This window comes from Mixophyes fleayi, chromosome 3, assembly GCF_038048845.1.
Source record: "Mixophyes fleayi isolate aMixFle1 chromosome 3, aMixFle1.hap1, whole genome shotgun sequence".
In the NCBI taxonomy this organism is placed as follows: domain Eukaryota; kingdom Metazoa; phylum Chordata; class Amphibia; order Anura; family Limnodynastidae; genus Mixophyes; species Mixophyes fleayi.
This window is the reverse complement of record NC_134404.1, coordinates 151563305-151585826: the sequence shown is the minus strand read 5'-3', so window position 1 is coordinate 151585826 and position 22522 is coordinate 151563305. Positions and strand designations below refer to the sequence as shown.

General features: G+C 38.3%; 1 protein-coding gene across 3 annotated transcripts in view; it reads right to left on the bottom strand.

Moving 5' to 3' along the window:
• ADGRB3 (adhesion G protein-coupled receptor B3) overlaps nucleotides 1–22522 on the bottom strand; it is a 716821-nt gene that overhangs the window by 289205 nt on the left and 405094 nt on the right. The gene's annotated exons all lie outside the window — the stretch shown is intronic.

Below are 22522 nucleotides of genomic sequence, written 5' to 3'. Positions count from 1 at the left end.
AATAACAAGTAAGGACTTTGGAACACAATTTCTTTAGATCCGAATTTGAAATGATTTGAAGTGACATTACAAGGATGAAATTCTGTAAACTGCTCTTGGAGACAAAACTGTTAGGATCTGACTAATGAAGCATTGACAATGTGTGTGAAGCCTGTAACACAATTACTTCAGAGAGGTTTCTTAATCCTGAGTTCCAGACAGGAGTCCAGCCTCCTGCATTGTATGTATTGTTCTCCCATAGGCCTCTTTACAGGAAGAGCCATCCAACTGGAACCATGGAATGACTTTTATAGATTAATCAAATGTCGTGTTATATAGATTATGCATTTAAATAATATAGGGGTCTGATACATGTAGTTCACTGACAATGAAATGATGTATTGAAAGTGCAATAGTTTGATCTTTGTATCAGGACATATAGAATAATTCTAGAAAAATTCTGTTGTTTGATTTGAAGTTTGTTAGAATTTTGAGGTTTAAATCAACGAATAAAAGTACTCGTGACTGTGAAACAGATAGGCAGCATGGACTGGGCAGCTGCTGCAGATTATTCCATCAATTGGCAATCATTTTCACTGTCCTTAGATTTGTGTTTTACATCATAGAGCAGATATGTTTGAATATAATGACTGTAAATAAGGGTCTGTGCAAACAACTGTTTTTATATCTGTCACCTATCCATTCCAATTTTTGACAGGTGGACTGATGAGCGATAGATACACACATAAATATCACTGACCTTTCTGAAAAGACAGAAGTTCAATGCATACATACATTTTTTACAGAAGTGAACATCAGAGCAGGGATAGGGGGAAATAGAAAGTAAAGCAACCTTGAGTGCTGTCAGCTTATCTCACTCTAGAGATCTATGAGCAATGATCTCTCTGACTTCATGTATGAAGCGCACATCCTACACTCTCAGGAGATGCCTTAGCAACCTAGAAGTGCGTAAAGGTGTGCGGAGGGCCATAAAAATCTGAAGAGATGCAGTGTGCACAATTGTAAATGCCACATCAAAGTCCCGCCTCCTTCCACTTTAGAACCACCCCTTTCCTTAAATTACACTTTTCAGTTTTTCTCCTGACGTACTGCTTAGTTTAGTCGCATTTATTACTTAAATTAATCCAGAGAGTGGGGTGACAGCCCCGACAATACAAGAACTGAACATTGCCAGTTCTAAACTGGTGCAAAATTCAAGTACTTTTGAGGAGTAAAAATAACTGTGTATCTCTCTGCAAAGAAAGAAAAGCCCACAAAAATGTACCCTCATCTCCCCTTTATCTCGTTTGATAACCACTCTTGGCTAAATTAAATTGCCTTTGTACAGAGCAATGCAAATTTAGGTGTACTAATGTGCCTACCAAATGCCTTGCAGTGAACCCAACTTACCCCTGTGGCCCCTGCAAACTTCTGCTCCTATGCAAAGGTTGTCATCTTGCTCTTCAATATTTTGCACTTTGAAGGAAATCTAGGCGCTCATTTATTAGCCTGTCAAAAACCAGTTTGGTGGGGAGACAGATATACATGTTTCCAACCTTTGCAAACCATACCAACTTACTTTATTAATTCAGGTATCATTTATCAGCCATCCTATTCTAACTTTCAAAGTTTGTTGATATGAATGTTGTTGGTGTACAGCCACCATACACTTATCATACATTGGGCAGTGAAACCCAGAAGCATCTTGCCATTAAAAATGGAGAATTACCTTTTGAGCGTTTTGACAGAGTTTGCTCATGTCATATTCCAAATATGACAGAAGCAAATAACTGTAAACATTCTTCATGCATTTAATGTCTGCCGTTGGGGCAAAAGTTTGTGCAATTCATGTCTCACAGTACATCAGTGTCACTCACCGGAGTGTGAGTGCCTCCACTCTGGTACGTGGTTCTCCTTCTTTCCCGCTTACACCTGTTTTGAACCGCGGCCGTCCGCCATCCTGTCGCACTGCGCAGGTCCCTTTAACAACTACACCTGACCACTAATGTGATTCATGGATCAATCACCTCACCCTACTTAAGGCACCTGCAGCCTTAGGTAGTTGCCTGATCTTGGAGTTTCATTCCCAGTGATTCTCTATAGGTGTTCCTGTGAGCTACTCGTGTCTGCAGTTTCCAAGCTGCTTCCAGCTCTACTCGTGTCTGCAGTTTCCAAGCTGCTTCAAGCTCTACTTGTGTCTGCAGCTTCCAAGCTGCTTCCAGCTCTACTCGTGTCTGCAGTTTCCAAGCTGCTTCCAGCTCTACTTGTGTCTGCAGTTTCCAAGCGGCTTCCAGCTCTACTCACCGGCGGTTCCCATACCCGCTACAGCATTACTACTCAGCTGATCGTCTGCAGTTTCCAAGCTGCTTCCTGCTCTACTCACCGGCGGTGCAGAGCTGCAAATTTCCAGCAACGCAATCTGTGAGTTCTGCTTTTATTTTGTCATGGCCATTCCACACTGTCTTTGTAAGTTTTTGTTTTCTTGGAATTTATAGTCTCTCAATAAAACTGGCATAATGGCAATCATTTAATTCTGCTTTGTGGTGAGTTTTGAATTGTGAGCAGAACAAGAATAATAGGGGTAATTCCACATGTAACACTTAAGGATACACTCAGCCAGAGAAATGTTCAAAATTCCAAATGCCGAATGGGGCAAATATTCCACCAAACAGTTTTGAAAATATTGCTTGTCTGTAGTATTTGAAAAGCAAATTGCTTTTACTGCATATGGAATGTGGAGCGTAAGCAAGTTTTGTGAAAATGCTCTTCTGAACGAACCCTTTCACCAGGCGAGGCCAACTTGTGGCTCAGCCGGTTTTATAGAATTGCCAGTCCCAGCATACCTTACCAGCTATCGACTGGTTATCTACTTGCAAAGCATCTTGGAGCATGTAGCTTTACAACCCCTGGAGAGCCAGAGGTTGGCCAGGCCTTCATTACAGTTATGTTATATCACATGCAGCCTTCTAATCTGTATATTTATCATTTAGATAGGCAGTCTTGTTATCTAACATATAAAACACAGTAATATTTCCAGTTATTCAATATGCAAGCCAAATAAATAAAGAATTTTAAACAGTAAGCAAGGCAGTATTTTATATCCTTTTTATTGTAAGTGCTCTCATGATCAGGGTCCTACTTAGACTTTGCTGTCATATCTGCAGTTATTTTGGCTACCTTGTATGTCCATGTTTTATGTATTCCCCCACTGTCTGATCCTATGGAACACTGAGGTGCCTTACAAATAAGTAATAATAATAGTAATACTATCAATTATCTTTTATATATGGCGTTAAAGTGATATTATCTTTGGGAAATCTCCCTTATGCGAACATACCAACTCTCCTTTTCTGCTTTTCCCATTTATTTTCCAACTTCAACAGCCTGGGCTGCATTAATTCATTGTGTTGGTACCATGGAGTAAAGTCATTCTAGATTCAACTAATTCAAACAAAGTTATAGCACTTAGAATAACAGAATCAAAGTTTTATCACACTGTGGAAAGAATTGTGGTTGACAGGTATGGACATGTGTTTCTACAGGAGAATTTGAGCTGGTGAATTGCTCTGAAGTTTGTTCTGAAATAAAAATAAAGTTTTAGTACAAAACAACAGGGATATCAGTAGACAATGAGCAAAGAGCTCCATGGTGCCAACACAAATCACATCCAATTTATCATCTTCCATAACAATGTTTCTCAGGAACACATACCTACAATAACGGAAAAGGATAGTAGCCATCCCAATACAGATATCCTTTAAATAAATACTTCTTTCTTAATTTTTTTTTTTACAGTGAATTAAAGTATAACACAAACAATATGTTTTCATTAATTCTGTGATATATAATTATCCTAGTTACTAGAATTATGTACAGTGTATATACAAACATATACAGTACAAGCTGATAAATCTTCAAGCCTGATCTTCTAAAGATGTATCAAAAATATAGATTGGATATAGGCAGGCTTAGTAATTTACTTAATTACAAAAATCCATGCCCCCAACAGTCTTGATTTGCGTGGGACAGTCCCAATATGTCTGAAAGTGTGGCTTGTAGTCCATATTAGTATGTTTTCGACTGGGACTGTGGGCTGGGTGAATTCAGTGCATAGCTATATTTGTCCTGATTTTTAACCCCCTAATGTTAGGATGTATGAAAACTCATAGTTTTGGTTATATACAGTGTTTTGCTCTGAATCTTGGTGTTGTCATGCATCCAAGTGTACAAATGAGATTTTGTTTTCTGGGACATGATTACTTAAAAGAGATGGTGAGTAGTGCTCACTGCATAATGATGAGATGCAGAGCATTTTTCCCTACAGAAGTCTTAATCTTCTTAGTAATATTGCAAATTAATAAGTTTAGATGGGGACCACTGGCGAATAGCAATTGTCTGTCTCCACTTGGTGAAATTTCATGTGAGTTGTCTTCAACAATGGTTTTCGTTTTTCTATCCTTCCATAAAGCTAAGATTTGAGAAGTGACTGAACAATTTATGTCCCAAGGACAGTTTCTCCTATGTCTGGCATTGTAGACTGTAACGTTATTGCTATAGGCCTTTTGGTGGTCTCCTTAACAAATTCCATTCTCACATGGATGCTCAGCTTTGGTAGTTGTAAGACATTTTCACAGTAAGACATATTGTTCCACGTTCTTTATGATGGACTTGACAGTGCTCTGGCAGATATTAGAAATCTTTGAAATCTTCTTCTATCTTTTTCCTGTTTGGTGCTTTTCAACAACCTTTTCTCAGATTTGCTTTGCATGTTCTTTGATGTTTATGATGAAGCTATTGTTTGGAAACGCATTAACCAATTGTAGGACTTATAGCAGATAGTGTATTTATTTTTAGACCAATTAAACATATTTAAATGTACATAGGTGGATTCCAGTCAAATAATTTTATGATCTCTGAAGAAAACTTTATTTATTTAGGTTATAAAGGAGTGTATACTTACATAATCAAAAATTGTTGAATGTAATCCTTTTTGATACCATGATATAAGAATATAAAATATTAAAAATGCCAAAAAGAGGGAATACTTTATTTTATAGCTACTGGGGTATATGGAACTTATACTTTGACTACTTACAGTGCACCCTATATGATTTCCAGAGATGCACCTGCTCATCACCAAATTGTCTCGCATTGTAGACTGTAACGCTATTGCCATAGGCCTTTTGGTGGTCTCCTTAGCAAATTCCATTCTCACAAGATTACTTAATTTCAGTTGTAGCTGTATATTAAAGCAGCCATTAGCGACTGGCATTTTTGTGCCGCTACCTATGGTTGGTTGGAATGAGGAGAGACAGTGGAAGGTGGAGATATATCACACAATATTAGAAATTACTATAAAAATGCTCACCCACACAAGCCACATAATAGTTCATTGCAAGCAACAACAACAAAAAAAACTAGAAATACGTAAAGCACTTATTTGTACATTTAACCATTGAAGTCTGCTACCATCAGTTTATATAAAGGTAAGTTTACAAAAGCAGTAATCAAAATGTTACCAGTCAACAATCGCGTTAGTTTGTGTGCATGTGTGTGTGTGTAGTGTGTGGACTTGCATTTCTATGCTTGCGGGGACATTGACCTGTGTATGCACCAACACTGTGGGGATTTTATTCGTAGTGTGGACAAAAAATAAGGCCCACAAAAAGCTTACCAAGGCTAATTAATGTAGGCAGACCTTGATGGTATGCTGGGTATAAAAATCTGGACTATCCCTGCGAGTCGTTTTTCTTGGATCAAAAGTGAGCATGTGTCCAATATGGAGGCAAGAATGTGATGAAACGAGTTTGATAACACTTTAACCAATTTTAGCAAGTACTTTTTATAGCCCTTGCTTTTGTTCCCCAGCTCAACAGAGTACAACTGCAGTGTCTAATTACATGTGCATAAGGGGCATTGTAGCTCATTGTAAATATGTATATTGTTTACTGTATATTGTTGATGTGGCAGTGAGGTTGTTATTCATTGTCCTTAAAGTGAAGCCAGGTGGGTTATGGGTAGGGATCAGGTTGCAAGATATTGGTGAGGAGGAAGGCTAATTAGTATCCATTGTTCTCACAAGACTGCTCCAGACATTTGGGCTACAATCTGTCAGGGGAGTTTCTGTGGAAGTACAGCTCATCTCCTCTTCCCTCTCCAACCCCCTAGTCCAGGACTCACCAATCTTTGACTGGGAGAGACCCGGGGGTTTGCCCAGGGAGGAGAAAGCACTGTGGAAATTTGACCCTAGATGTAAGGAGTCACTCCACGGGGTAGGTGATGTTCATTCTTGGAATTCATGGCTGGAAGCTGCAGGGTGGCTGGTGGCTCTACCAGTAAAATACATCAGCAGATCCATGGGTCATCAAGTCTGGACAGCCAGGTGACTGTAACTCCTTAAGCTAGTGGGGTAAGGAACAGATGATGTGGTGAACCTGCCTGGCATTTATATACTGGGAGTACTTAATATTCTAAAGATTGTTTTTGTTACAATAAATATACTGTTGTACTTTTCTAACTGCATTTGCCAGAGTGACTAATAAGAACCTTAGAAGGTACTGGGTAGGCTTCCTTGGCCTAGGAAGGCACCCATGGGTGGCAAGTCAGAGTGAAGTGGGTAGAATTGGGCCAGAAAACCCGGTATCTTCACAGTACACACCACCACTAGAGGTCAGTTGACCATCCATACATATGTCCCACTACAAGCAGGAAGAGAAGGAGACTGAAGCTTTCCTAGCCTTTTTACACAGAATGGGGATAAGACACTGTCAAATCCATCTGTTGCTGAAAGGTAAGTGGGTACAGCGGAGCATGACAGAGCCTATAGGTGGCTCAGACTATAGCATGGAGAGCGGTGAAGATGAGTATGCCCCTGACACTTCAGAGGAGAACAATTCAGACACCAGCGGTGATGCCCCATTAACAAGCAGTGAAGCAAAACACAGGTACCCAGAGATTTGTTCTATGCACAACCATTCTCGAGCTGCTGGCAATGGTGTTTTAAATACAGAAGGTCGGAGAAATGGTGCGGTGTTGATCCAAACGCTATCCAGAGACAGTGATGGTGACAGGAAGCGGTTTTCTGTTCTGGTGCAAACTTCCAGAAAAACAGATGGATGCTAAATGCTTAATTTATGGTGCAGCCTTCCAAGGCTTGTTTGCAAGAAAGTACATGTGGTCACACATGAAAAGATGTAAGCTAAACCGAAGGGGCAAAACACCTACTCCAGGCAAACCAGAGTCAGTCTCTGTGTGCCTTCACTCAGCCTGTTCCACCTGTTATCAATGGTGGCTTTTGGAAGCTCTTGAGCAACATGACCTTGGGTGAAATTTTACTCACAGTCAAAAATGACTGATGCATCATGCAGATGAGGCAGCATCTCTTCAATTGGGTCAGTTCAGATCATGGCAGGCATGAGTACATCTGTCAGAAACTTAGAGAAATGGTCAGGCAACTGCTACAGATCAGAAGAGCTACTCCTTTTGAGGGGATGGAAGATTTTACCACTTCATCGAACTTTCTGCACGTAGTAGATGATGTGAAGCTGGTAGCTGGCTATGAAGAGGAGACAGGTACATTTAAGACACCCTTGCTGGCAGCTTTCAACAGTTAGTGAGCATTGTGGAGTGCTGAGCTATGATGGAGGGCTGCACTGCTGAAGTTAAAAATCCACTCAACTTCAGGAAGACCTATGAGGCAAGATGGAATGAGTTGATCACATCAGCTGTCTTGAAAACTCTTAAGAAGTCCAGCCTCAGCTTTTACCATTCATGGACGGTGATTCTAGTGGTTAGCACTTCTACCTCACAGCGCTGAGGTCATGAGTTCAATTCCCGACCATGGCCTTCTCTGTGTGGAGTTTGTATGTTCTCCCCGTGTTTGCGTGGGGTTTCCTCCGGGTGCTCCGGTTTCCTCCCACACTCCAAAAAACCATACTGGTAGGTTAATTGGCTGCTAACAAAATTGACCATAGTTTCTCTCTGTCTGTCTGTGTGTATGTTAGGGAATTTAGACTGTAAGCTCCAATGGGGCAGGGACTGATGTGAGTGAGTTCTCTGTACAGCGCTGCGGAATCAGTAGCGCTATATAAATAAATGGTGATGATGATGATGAAGATCTGAAAATGAAGCACTTGTACAGTGATGAGAAGTAACAAGCCTACCAAAGCAGTCCAAGATGTTGGTGACTACCTTCTCCTCAAGAGATAGATCTGATCTCCACGAAGATGTGGCCCAAGCACTTTCCGGCCTTGAGAGGAATCTCTGCTGGCACTTCATTCATATTAAAAACCAGGGAAAACGAGGGAGAAAAGTCTCCACCCTGCTGACAGCAGCAAGGCGCAATGGAACTTCTCACTGAGAAGCATGAAGAATGTGAAGGTGTTACCCAAAATGTCTACATGTTTGACAGACCAGCTGCCTTGTCACACTTCAGATGCTTTGATTGCATACAACTGTTTGCCCGAGAGTGAGGGGCCAAACATCCCCACACGCTGTCTTCCACAAAGCTTCAAAAGCTTATTGCCACTCTCTCAAAGGTCCTCAACCTAAATGACACAGAACTGGATCAGTTGGTGGACTTCCTTGGGCACGACATCAGGGTGAACCCTCAGTATTACTGCTGCCCAGAAGATACCCTCTAGCTTGCCAGCATCAACAAATTTTAATGGCTGTCGAGAGTAGCAGAATGGCTGAACTCAAAGGCAAGATTTTGGAAGAGATGCACATGGATGGAAAGTTGGAAATCTTTTGTCTAATGTATGTTTTCAACTTTTACCTCAGACATTTACATATCTATTTCTTTTCAGAACCAGTCCAGCTACAGAGTAACAGGCTGGATGATAAGCAATCCCCTGTGACAGAGGACAAGTGGTCAAGCAGTCAGAAGAGAGGTGGTGTAGGGACCCGGCAACATGGGACCAGTGCCCAGTCAAGGCTTCCACAGGTCGATGTAGCACATAGTTTTGTTAGGCAAAAGTACTTTGCCTTCTCTGTATTTCGCAGAGTTGTAATGGAACGTTCTACTTCCAATCAGATTGCAAAGAAGTGCAGAGAAAAGCCTGGGACAAAGAGGAGATTCAAGCTGTGGAGAAGCACATGTTCAAGTTTATCCAAATATGCTGGTTGTCTTGAAAACGTCACTGTGTCTCATGTCTCATGGCTGCATCAGCAGCCAGGGCCGCCATCAGAAATCATGGGGCCCAGTATATGATGCCCCCCGATGAACCCATCCCCACCCCCCAAAAAAATACCTGCCCCCGTTGATTCCCCCCGCCCCCAGATGACCAAGTACCTCCCCCAACTTCCATTAAAAAGTTTAAGGTTCTTCTACAAACCGAAAAACCTGAAAAATAAAATTTTTAAAAGTTACTTACAGTTAGATGTGTTGCAGCAGCTGCTGCTCCTTCTTCTTCTCCTGCTTCTCCTTCTCCTTCTTCGTCTTCTTCTTTTCCTTCTTCTCCTGCTTCTGATGCTTCCTCAGCGGCGGCGGGAACTGTGGTGTGACGTCCACACCATCAGTGACAGGGAGGATCACATGGGGGCGGAGCAATGATTCCCCTGCGATCATGATTGGTAGCTGTCACATGATCGCAGGAGAATGATTCATCCACCCCTGCAATCGTATACTGGTGCCTGGCTGTCACGGTGACAGCCAGGCTGAAAACATGAGTGCAGAGCAGCGAAGGCAAGGGGAGACCAGCGCAGATGCCGCAAGACAGGTAAGTTGGTGTTGCACTGGCTGTTGTATCGGGCCCGGCCGTGCCCCTGGTGAGCCCGGGCCCGGTACAACAGTACCCCCTGTACCCCCCTGATGGCGGCCCTGTCAGCAGCACTGAACAATTGGAACTGGTCAGGGGTGAAATTCTACATAAAGAATAGTATAACAGCTTTAAAAAAGGATCAAACTTGTTGAAACAATATGCAGTGGTTGACCAGGGCTCTAACCTCCGTGGCTAGGTGTCAGTGTATGCGGGCGTGTGGATGTCCTCAGATGGCCAAAATACATTAAACCTTCCCACACCATGCAGTCCATGTCAGTACTTTGAGCAAAGTCAAACTGTAAATCTCAAGTGGCAACTCTGGTGATAAACAGCTCCTGCACATATTATATGATTGTTCTGTTGACAGGGTGTGTGTGTGTGTGTGTGTGTGTGTGTGTATATGTCCATTGACAAGTCTCAAAGATTGGGTCCCTTGCAATACAGGCATTTCATTTAATCACCAATAGGCCAAATTTGTGCAATACAGAACTCCTTGCATGTGGTCAAAGTAGCCACATATTTACCTATTTTAGGAAAATGCTGTTCTTTGTGTTGACTGACACATTAACAAAAATCAGCTTACTTGCTGATACAAAGTAACAAACCACAACTTACTGTAAACAGTTGTAAACAAATCACGTCAACTGACAAAAACACACATCAGTGCTATTATATACAATTTATGAGATTTATAGACACTTTTGGCAGCCGGTGGAGAATATTATTAATACAAGTATTTAAATCAGACTCAGTAGAGAAAGATTTTTAACGGAAAGTGTATTTGCGTTGAAAAGGCAGACAGTTTTAAGGAATCGAATGCCATGGTAACAAGCTGTTCCCCTTTAGATACATTAGTTAGTGAGCTTGAAAAGTGAATTACGAAATCATCTCTCCAGTGTTTATTTCTGTCACAAGAACTACTGATTTCTGCAGAGCTGTGTGGGAGGGTATCTCTGTATATGCTATCAATGTGCTGTTATAGAAAAAGACAATTATTACTGTATATTTCTATGTTATACAAATTAGTTGACTCTGCTGAATGATTAGGGTGATATTAAATGCCATGAAGCTCCGCTCCAAACGACTGGCTCCCCTTGCTTTACATTTATTCCTAAGACCGATACCTGGTGCCATGGCAACTAGTACTATTACAGCAGTTCATAGTAATGTGTACTACTGCAGCCAAACATACATAAAACAGACAGGAAAAAGTGTTCTAAAATGTATGCATTAGAAAAACATTTCAACATTTAAACTTTACATTTTGTTATGTTGCTATCATTGTTTTTGCTAAGTAAAACAATACATTGAAACTATTTTAATAATAAAAACCTTTATATTGGAGGTCGTTTACAAAGCACAAAACAGCCTAGGCGCAATGCAAAGCACTCTTTGGTGACATCACGTGCCTTGGTGGCATTTTTAGGACAGAGTTTTGTCATGCTAGTGGGAGGAGTTGGGTGGAGCAGTACAGAGTGTACTGGTAAACCTAGATTTGTGGAGCAGTACAGAAAATGAGCTTCAAACACACAAATGTGCCACATGTAATAAAGACAGTCACTATTTACCCTTTAATTTTATGCTAAATTTAAGCCAGAAATTAGGCTAAACTAAGGAATATTTCAGTATTAAATTATTTCATATAGTGAAAAAGGGAGGTCCCCGAGTGATGTTTAATGTGACATTTACACTTTTACACTTTTCTTAATTTTGTATGCCTCTACTCCTGCTTTAAGTGCTCTGAGTGGACCATATGGATGCGCTAGAGCAAATTGCATTGCACACCCTTATAAACTGGAATAGACCATCCAGCATTTGTACTTGCAGTGTTTGTGGTGCTGTTTTTGTGATGCTGCATGCTCTATTTACATGAATTCGCCACAAATGAACAAAATTAACTGTTGTCTGCAAACACAAGTACTTCTTTACCACTACAAGTCAAATGTGATAGTGGTAGCATATGTCATGTGGTATCACTGATGCTCAATGCAATGCAGTGGATAATTAGCCTAGGAAAAACTCAAAAGAAAAATTACAATATACTGTATTTCAGTATAGCCACTTCCAATGCAGATATGAAAAAGAGGACTGAAGGCTTAAAAAAACAACTTAATCAATAAATTACAGAATGGATAGTAATAATAACATGTGTAAAAAATTGTTGTATAGTTAATAATAATAATACTTAAATAATAATAATAATAATAATAATAAATATTATTAATTATTACTGTTAGCCTTTATTTATAAAGCACTGCCATATTATACAGCACTGAGGGGAATATGACACAAACAAATAACAAACAATGACATGAAACTGAAGGTAGAGATGGCCCTGCCATTAGAGGTGTGGGCAACAATGTATACATAAAGTAGCAGAATGACCATTGTAGCTGCTGGTAGGGAAAGTATGCGTGGCTATTGTAAGGCCGAAGCATTATCTGCCACGATTTATATTAACTGATCTTCCTTCCTCTTCTGGTTTTAGCAAAGACTAAGAAATAAGTACCCATGAAAAGCTGGGTTAACTTCTTTGCAAATGCTGCAGGTATGTTGCTGGTATGTTCTCTTTCCTGTAGTCCCGTCAAAGGGCCTTATGATTGGAACTTCCCTTACAGAAAACAGATATTTAAAGTCGGCTTTACAATTGGTCTTGTAAAACAACCTTATGCCTGAGAGAGAATACTTAATCCAAGTATGCCTGTGCTAAGACTCCAATCAACCTGTTCAAATTAATTTCTTAGACTATGACAAATAGTTATATCTGGCCCAATTTTCTTGACTATATGTGCTAAATAAGATACATTCTATTTCTTTTCTTTATATATTACTGAAAGGCTTCAACTTTCAGTCGTATATACAATTTACAACTGTATGAACTATAGTAAATATATCAAGATCTTAGGACTTTGTGGACAGCATTATTTGTTACCAAATAAATGGACCCTACTGTTAAGCCTGGATGGTTTGCAGAATAAGATCCACATAATTTTTTTAGGTAGTGTGGGATTTCTCTGCTATAGTGCAGACCGGCCTCAGACTAGTCATGCAGGTCTGTTGCTCTTTCTGACCCTGTGGGGTTGTGGAGACCGGGGTAATTAATAAGACTGGTACCTCTGTAGTGGCTTTGCGCAATCTCAATATAATGGTCATAAGAACCCTGCCCATTATACAAAATTAAATAAACACACATACCATTTTTTTTATATAAAATTCAATTGAAAATAAACATTTCCCAAAACCCTTGTTGATTCATTTAGTAAACATAAAATAAAATCTGGCATAGTCCATGGGAAAACAAACAGAAAAATACTGATAAAAACAAACAAACAAACTACACATACAATATGAAGGCCTGAAGCAAAGTAATCAAACCAGGACTTGCGGAACTGCCAGCCAATCACAGGCCTTTTCCCATGCTAGTAACCTATGATTGACTGGTGGTGAAGGTGACTCCTCATTTGCTTCAAACCTTCATAGAGTGTGGGTGGATCATTTTTTATGGGGATTTTTGAAGGTTTTTTTTTCCCATTTGGACAATGATGTAGCGATAAACTAAGATTGTATTTTCTATTTGGACTGTGACAGAAAAAGGTAGAATAAAATACTTTTATATTTAATAAAAGTGTAAACAAACGTTTTGGAGAGTCTAAGGGCTAAATTTACTAAGCTGCGGGTTTGAAAAAGTGGGGATGTTGCCTATAGAAACCAATCAGATTCTAGCTGTCATTTTGAAGAAAGTACTAAATAAATGAAAGCTTGAATCTGATTGGTTGCTATAGGAAACATCCCCACTTTTTCAAACTCGCTTAGTAAATCTAGCCCTAAGTTTACTTTAAAGTATATCTTTTTTTAACTTTTTCAGTGTAATGGACAGTTGTCTTGTGAACTCAAGTCCATTATAATGGAGTCACTGTCGTCTCTTTGAAAGATAAAGTAGGTTATGAACAGGACAAAATGGGGACCTAGCACAAAAGGGAAATATCCATTAAAGGGAATTTTAACCCAGCCACTTGTAAATTTGCTAAAAATAAATATTGATCAGATTCAGTTAATACTCCTTCGTACGCCAAGGTCTTCCAGAGAAGTGAGACAATTTGTCCTAATAGAAAGGAACCCAAAGGATCTTCAATGTTTAGTTATTAATTCCAAGTCAGGAGCCAGACCCCAAGAAAGAGAAGCCAATATGGGTGCCTATTTTTTAGGTCACACCAGACAAAGATAAACCACTATTGGTGCCTCCCATGAAAAGCTAGTATAATAGATCTATGCAAAATGTATTTAATAGCAATTGCAGTACTCATATGAAGTAGTGGACAGAAAAGGTGGAAATTTTCTAGAGCTGCACTAATTACACAAAAATAATTATGAAAAGCACAGGAAAATATATTTTGCTATTTTCTTCCTTTATCTAATGCCATGTCATTAGGTGGAAATCGGTTCTGGTCATGACAGGCTTTGTAAATTCTTGAAATGTATGTTAGTTTGGTATAGCGATTTACTGTTGCTAAACAGGAGTTATGTAATTGGACCTGATCCCATTGTTACATGACAAGGATGTAATTTTGACTTCAATTAAGTCAGTCGCAAAAAAATACTAGCTGTTACTGAACACCTAGGATATAGTTTGGCTACAGTAATAATATATATTTATGTATCAGAATTTTTAATGATATCACTCACTGCTAAGAATGCAAATTATTATTTTTTTTATTCATTTCCACTTTAGCTTCTAAGCTTTTAGTGCTACCATTAGTACTGTGAATAAGCAAATTAGCAAATACTCTATTTTTAAGCAGATGCAATATAATACTAAACTAGCATTATAACTGCCATACACTAATTCACTAAATAACTCAATAAAGATTTGTGTAGCATACAGACTTCCAGCAGCATCAAGAAGCCTTGTAGCCGTAAGTCTCACATGTCAAGTTAACAGCTCTATCGCCCTATGTTTTTTTTACTTGCATCTCGGAGATTGTGCATACCTCTATTGCTTCACTGTCTGATGCATTTCTAGTTAGTGTCACTTTTGTGCCATTCTGTTGAAATGTTTATTACACAGACATTTAAACAATTATTGAGTGGAAAGATCTAAAATCAAACAAAGGTTTTGCATCCCTAATAAGTCAACTATAGCATTAGACTAATGCCTTATTACAAACTGTATTTGTTTAAAACATTTCTGCAGAAATATATTGCACTGAATAAAAGATATTGCATTGATTTTAATATTTTTCCTAATGAGGGTAAGTAACTTAAAGTCAACATATGCATTACATATTGTTCTGACTTTTCTGGACAATAGGAATTTATTAATTATTTACAGTCAGGGAATATTAACGCTACACTGCCATGTAATAAGCAGGTTTTACCAATATTCTCTATACCCTAGCCACAGCACTGGGCCTCCTCCAGATGTTCTCACTACTTCACCCAAAAACCGGGGTTGTGAACAAGGCAGGAAATTACATGTCACAATAAAGATATCGCAGCCTGTGATTGGCTCTCCCGCTCCACCACCATTTTAAAGCGGCAAGCAGAATTAATTTAACAGTCGCGTATCAAAGCAATGGTTTGGAGAAATTATAGGTTGTATACTCCTGTTTAAAAATTCATGCCCCCACATTTACAATGGACGCTGCTTGAACACGTTTGAAATAATAAACATGCACAGTAATGACTCATGCACACTTGTGTAAGATCTCTCTATGTAAGGGTACAATTATCATAGATGATAGATATAGATATGGCTGTCTACTTCCTCAGAAATAAGGCTATGAGAGTTTTGTCTAGAAGTTTGAGGCAGGTGCAGTTTTCTAATTGGAAAATGTGGTCATTTATATGTGTTTCATACATTAAAATTAAGCAGGATCAGGCTAAATGATTAACTGAGCTATAGGAGTGGCAATGTGTGGTATACTATTATCTAAGGAAATTCAGAATTTGGATTGAATTGGGCAAATCTCAAGGAAGATAATTCCCAAACTGAATTCTGAATTTGGTAGAGTTGAAATAATTTATCCTTGCTAAAAATGTGTAGTGTATTTACACCAATATACTGTATGTGTGTGTAATATATCTATGCATATGCAATTGTATGTAAAGGTAGAGGTATGCTAGTCAAATTGCATGTTTCACTGAATCTCTAAGCAAAACAAAGTTAGTATATCCTCTGCAGGGTACACATTTAAATAAGACATATTTGTGATAATGTTAATACACAATTGCTATTTATTTGCTGAATAAGACAGATTGAAGAAACAGTGACTGTGGTATGTGCAAAAGCTTGGGCATGTTGCCAGTTAATATGTGGATACTTTATTAATTCCTTAAAATTTGAGAGACCTGTTAAGCCATAAGATAGTTGAATACAATTCCAGACCTGATCATACAGCCCACTCAATACGTTTTACCTTTGCATTCTGGCTAGACCAATATGCAATATGATGTAGCACTTACCCTTGTGTATCAAACTCTCATTGTTTCATAGATTGTAAGCTTGCAAGCAGGGCCCTCTTACCTCTCTGTAAGTATGTATTACCCAGTATTGTTTTATTAATGTTTGTAATCAATTGTAAAGTGCTATGGATTTTGTGATATATAAATAAATGATGATGATGATGATGAATACAATTTCAGAGTTGAATAAATATTCTAACCTTTGTAACCTCTCAGGATGTTCTGCTTATTCTCATCAACATGCAGTTGTTGATAATTAAAAAGATAATTGACTGTTATAAAGCTGTTATAAATCTGCTATGAAACTATAAAAAGATGTTTACTTCACTCTAGTCCTGTACCCGCTCTTTCTCTCTTTCTCATTTACCTCCCAATCCTTCATTCCCCATCTACCCTATCCTCCCCTTTTATTCTTAAAATAATTGTCTTTTTTGTGATATTATGTTGAATTGCATAATATATTGGTCTGTACCTGCTAAATTGGGCTCATTTCCTGCTGTTATAATATGTGTTTGTTCTTGGCTGACCATACAAAATAACAAATTATTAAAAAAAAGATAACTAAATGATTTTAGCTTGGAAAATATATGGTCAAACGTATTAATTAGAAATTAAACTTCAGGGAAGTGATTGAAGTCAAGACAAGGGACCTGATTCATTAGTGATCTTATGTTGTGCAAAAGTTAAGATGCTTATTTTAAGAAGAAACAGGGAGATAAGAGTGAAGTTAAGAAGGATTTTCATTTTAACTTAAGAAATTCTTCATTTACGCAGTGGATTTTGCTTCTTATCTCCCTTTTCTGGGCATGAACAGAGTGGATTTGCTTAAGATAAGCAAAAAACGACAGATTAGATCACTAATGAATCAGCCCCAAGATCTGGAAGACCCAGTAAAACATCTGATAGTACTGATCTAATGAGCAGATATGCAAAGCAAAACCCACAAATAACTGCAAAGGACCTGCAAAGTGGTTTGGCTGACACCAAGTGGTTGTCCATAGGTCCACAGAACAGCGTTGCTTACACAAAGATGACCTGCATAGAAGAAATGTCAGAAGGAAGCCTTCCCTACCAACTCATTACAAAAGTTACAATATACACATATATATATATATATATATATATATATATATATATATATATATATATATATATAAAAGCAATCAAGGTCTTGAAAGGATCCTGAGTGGATCCGAAACATTGACTTATAGATTCACACTCAATATACCTATTAAACTCCCTTTGAGTGCCAGTTCCAGTTTACTTCTATTGAAATAATATATTCAGGAATGTCTTGATTGTCTTTGAGTGCCTGCACTTGGTAAATGTCTGGGAATAATATCTATATGAATGGTGCATTCTGATGTCATCACTAAAAATCAGTAAATTGATGTCATCACTGCAGTGATCATTAGGAAACTTTGCATATTATAGGAAATAATGCATGTCATTATGATTTCCATATGTTTACCATAGGGAGTGCATTATCCCATATATTACCTTTCCAACTATTAACTATTTAATTGTATTAGGTGTCACGCAGACAAAGACTAACACACGTGCAGGTCTGTTAATGTATATGTCATCTTTAAATGCTACCGAGTAAGTTATTGAGCAATGTTGCGAATACTTAAGATTATCACACACAAAAAAAAAAAAAATGGAAAAAACTTTTCAGGCCAAATCATCACATGCATTTTAGAACAGATTTGTCACGTTCATTTTGCACATGAATCCAAGTTTGCTGAATTTATTGCTGAGCTAGAAGTCGACCTGCTGGCAAATAGAGAAACAATTCATGCATAATATAAACTCTCTAGTCTAACAGAAGTGCTCATGTTTCTACGCTTGGCAGGATTGTGAATATTCTCGCTGTAACATCATGAAAGAAGTTTTTTATCTTTGTGTGTTTCCCGTAGAGGTTAAATTATTTAGCAATAAAGTGAAAAAAGTAAAAATTGTACTAGCCCTATTTATTTGTAAAATAATGCATGCCATATATTGCAAGAACTGGATGTAATTGGACTAGTGAAAATAATCAGATCATGCACTCTCAAGGTGGTTAGAAGACTTGACATCTTAAGCAATGGCTGAATAAAATCTGACATTCCAAAATGAGTTAGCATATTCTTGCATTTTGATATGTACAAATTACTCTGGATAACTCTGCCAGGAATGATGTGACGCCAATAACAAGATCGCAAGTCTGCCACAAGGAATAAAATGAGTGTGGGAATGTAAATGAGTTCCAACACCATCAGTTAGTAAAATTAAGTGGTATAGTTAATGATCTATTAATTAAGCTGGCTTTTTTGCAATCACTAGTTTTACTTTGTACATAGAAAGTAAAACATTCTTAACATTAGGCATTGCTAATTTAATAATAATGTTAGCTTCAAACAGCATATTTAAAAGTATATATATTTTTTTTTTTATAATGAAGGTTTGGAATCTGATGGCAGAATGTGTATTGGTATCCATAAAAGCTATTGATTTGTGTGTCCAATAAATATGAATCACCATTATATGTTAAGTTAAGTTTAAAATATATATAACATACCAATATCCAAACTTTTTAGTTAACTCATTGCTTCTAATCATTTGGGATCAGTTGTGACAAAGTTTGCTATTTTTCTGTAAGAAACTGCTGGGATTTGATCCCGGGACCTCTGTTCTTCAGTACTAGCTCTGTGGCCTCTTGTATTTTTCTTTAATTTTCTATTAAGTTGACCGATTCCTCCTTCTGATATGTCCTTTCCACCCTAAAAGGCCCAGCTACAGTAAATTCCCACCAATCTCGAGGCTATACCTTTTGTCCAACACAACATTGTGGAATTATCCTTGCCCTGTTTTCTGGTTCTCAATTGTGTTTATTATTGTGTGTCTCTTACATTTTCTGGTTCCCTGTTCCTGTGTCTGTCTTGTCCTGTTTATCTACCTCTCCTTGGTTTTCCTGCTCTGGTCTTGTCGCCTTCTATGTGTTTTGCTAAAGTTTTGTCATTCTCCATGTAATGCCAGGTCCTGGGGGCATCCATGTATTTAAAAGAAGACCGGAGAGGGTAAGGCAGCTGTTATAGACATAAGAGAATGCTGTGAGCAGAAATTTGGTAACGGTTTTGGTCACAGGTTCTTCCCCTTCCTTATTTCTATCATGCCAATGTCTTGTCTGTATCTTTGCTTGTGTCCTATATTTCACTCTGCATGACTTCCCATTTCAATTCACTTTCAGTTATATTGTTGCCCACTGGAACCTTTGACATTTGCTTTTTTGAATACCCTCTGGTTTACTTCTTTGACCCTCTAATGCTCTTTACAATTTCTCCATTTTGCATATAGGATGGTAAACATTCCATTATATTATATAACATTACAATTATTCTTCTAACTAACAAGAAATGTCATTCTAAAATTTTACATGGTTGAATGTATTACAAACAGAAACCAGATCTATAACTACATATCATAACTTGAACAAAATTGTAAAAAAAATACTAAACATAAGTAGCAACTTAAAAAGCATAAATAAAATATACCTGAAAAACATTTTCAAATTTAAATTCTGGTACTGTGTAGTTGTCTGAAGAGACACAGCTGTGGAGAGTATTGTTCCCCTCAACTCTCTGTTAAGGGAGGGTTATTTAAGCTATCTTAGCTCTAATCATGAGCAAAGTAGAGGGATGTTGCATATGTAGACTATGTAAAATAAATATATGTGGACCAAACATTGTGTAGGACATAAACCCAATCTGCTGAGGTAGATACTGTTATTCACATATTCTCTTCTTTCTCAGCTCATAACCCCAACAGGCAGTGATACATAGTTGAATTAATTTAATTAACCAGGTAAAACAATCTACAGTCATGGCCATGAGTTTTGTGAATGACACAAGTATTGGTTTTCACAAAGTTTGCTATTCAGTGTTTTTATACTTTTTTGTCAGATGTTGCTATGGTATACTGAAGTAAAATTACTAGCATTTCGCAAGTGTCAAAGGCTTTTATTGACAATTACATTAAGTTTATGCAAAGAGTCAATATTTGCAGTGTTGACCCTTCTTTATGAAAACCTCTGCAATTCGCCCATGGCCGCCCAATCTTGCCTAATCACTGCTTGGAGTTTGTCAGAAATTGTGGGTTTTTGTTTGTCCACCCATCTCTTGAGGATTGACCACAAGTTCACAAATGGATTAAGATCCGGGGAGTTTCCTGGCCATGGACCCAAAATTACGATGTTTTGATCTCCGAGCCACTTAGTTATCATTTTTGCCTTAAGGTGCTCCATTATGCTGGAAACGGCATTGTTCATCACCAAACTGTTCTTGGATGGTTGGGAGAAGTTGCTCTTGGAGGATATTTTGGTACCATTCTTTATTTATGGCTGTGTTTTTAGGCAAAACTGTGAGTGAACCCACTCCCTTGGCTGAGAAACAACCCCACACATGAATGGTCTCAGGATGCTTTACTGTTGGCATGGCAAAGGACTGATGGCTCACCTTTCCTTCTCCGGACAAGCATTTTTCCAGATGCCCCAAACATTCTGAAAGGGGATTCATCAGAAAAAATGACTTTACCCCAGTCCTCAGCAGTCCAATCCCTGTACCTATTGCAGAATATCAGTCTGTCCCTGATGTTTTTACTGGAGAGAAGTGGCTTCTATGCTGGCCTTCTTGACATCAGGCCATCCTCCAAAAGTATTTGTCTCACTGTGCGTGCAAATGCACTCACACCTGCCTGCTGCCATTTCCGAGCAAGCTCTGCACTGGTGGTACCCCTATCCCACAGCTGAATCAAATTTAGGAGACGGTTCTGGCGCTTGCTGGATGTTCTTGGGCGCCCTGAAGCCTTCTTCACAACTTTTGAATCTTTCTTCTTGATTTAGGTGCAATCTTGCTAGCAGCAACATCCTTGCCTGTGAAGCCCTTTTGTGCAAAGCAATGATGACTGCACTTGTTTCCTTGCAGATAACTATGGTTAACAGAGGAAGAACAATGATTTCAAGCACCACCCTCCTTTTAAAGCTTCCAGTCTGTTATTCTAACTCAATCAGCATGACAGAATGATCTCCAGCCTTGTCCTCATCAACACTCTCACCTGTGTTAACGCGAGAATCACTGACCTGATGTCAGCCGGTCCTTTTGTGGCAGGGCTGAAATGCAGTGGGGAAATGTGTTTTTGGGATAAAGTTCATTGTCATGGCAAAGAGGGACTTTGAAATTAATTGCAATTCATCTGACCACTCTTCATGACATTCTAGAGTATATACAAATTACCATCATAAAAACTGAGGCAGCAGACTAATAATATTGGTGTCATTCTCAAAACTTTTGGCCATGTGGTAGTTTATTAAACAGTGCTTGCTCATAATGTCACTAGTTTCTATAAACCCAAATCATGGCTGTATGATGAATTAGAACACACAACTATTTCTGTAACATCTTGTCCTTGAGATGTAAAACAGTATACACTAAAGAAAGACTCTTTGTGCCTCCTGGAGAGTGCATTTCTTTTATAGCTATGTGCATGCTTGAAAGATAAAGTTCTGTATGTCTGGTCAGCAAACCTCTTTATATTCTTTTATTTTCTTTTTCTACAAATAAAGTAGAATACTACACTGTGAGCAGATAAATCAGTGTTTTAACTCTCAGTTAGGCACCCATGCTGTGTGGAGATCAAACTAGAGCTCATCATGTGTTCAGAAAACACAGAACATATTTTGGAATTGATAAAATCACACACATATTAGCTAGGCTTTATGTAGACTTTTGTTTCTATCTGCATTATTTTTGTGTTTTACTGAAATTGCTTAATTTCCTTTATATTATTTAACAGTTTTGCCCATTTAAAGCGATATATGTGTTTCAAAATTGAGATATGGAACAGATCAGTGGTTAAATATATCGGCTGAAAGTCAACATTGAGAATCTTGCTGTAGACTCTGGTTTGAAGCTCAATGTTGGCTACTTTCGCTTGTGGTCCGAGTCAACAACTTGATCTCCAAGCACCAAAACTAGAATATAAACTTTATTGTGAATACAAAATTGTATACACAAAACAGTGCATAGAAAAAAATCCAATTCAGGAAATCTCCAGCTGGGGATAAATACACCTAAAAAAGCTAGTAACTGGGACTTAGGCTTCTATCTATCTAACGATCTCTCTATCTAACGATCTCTCTATCTATCTGTCTATCTATCTATCTATCTGTCTGTCTGTCTGTCTATCTATCTTTGTATCACAAAAGTGAAAAGTAAAACAAAGAATTTAAATACTGTGGCTATGTGGCAAATGTGTTAGCATTGGTGCTTCGCAGTGCTGGCACT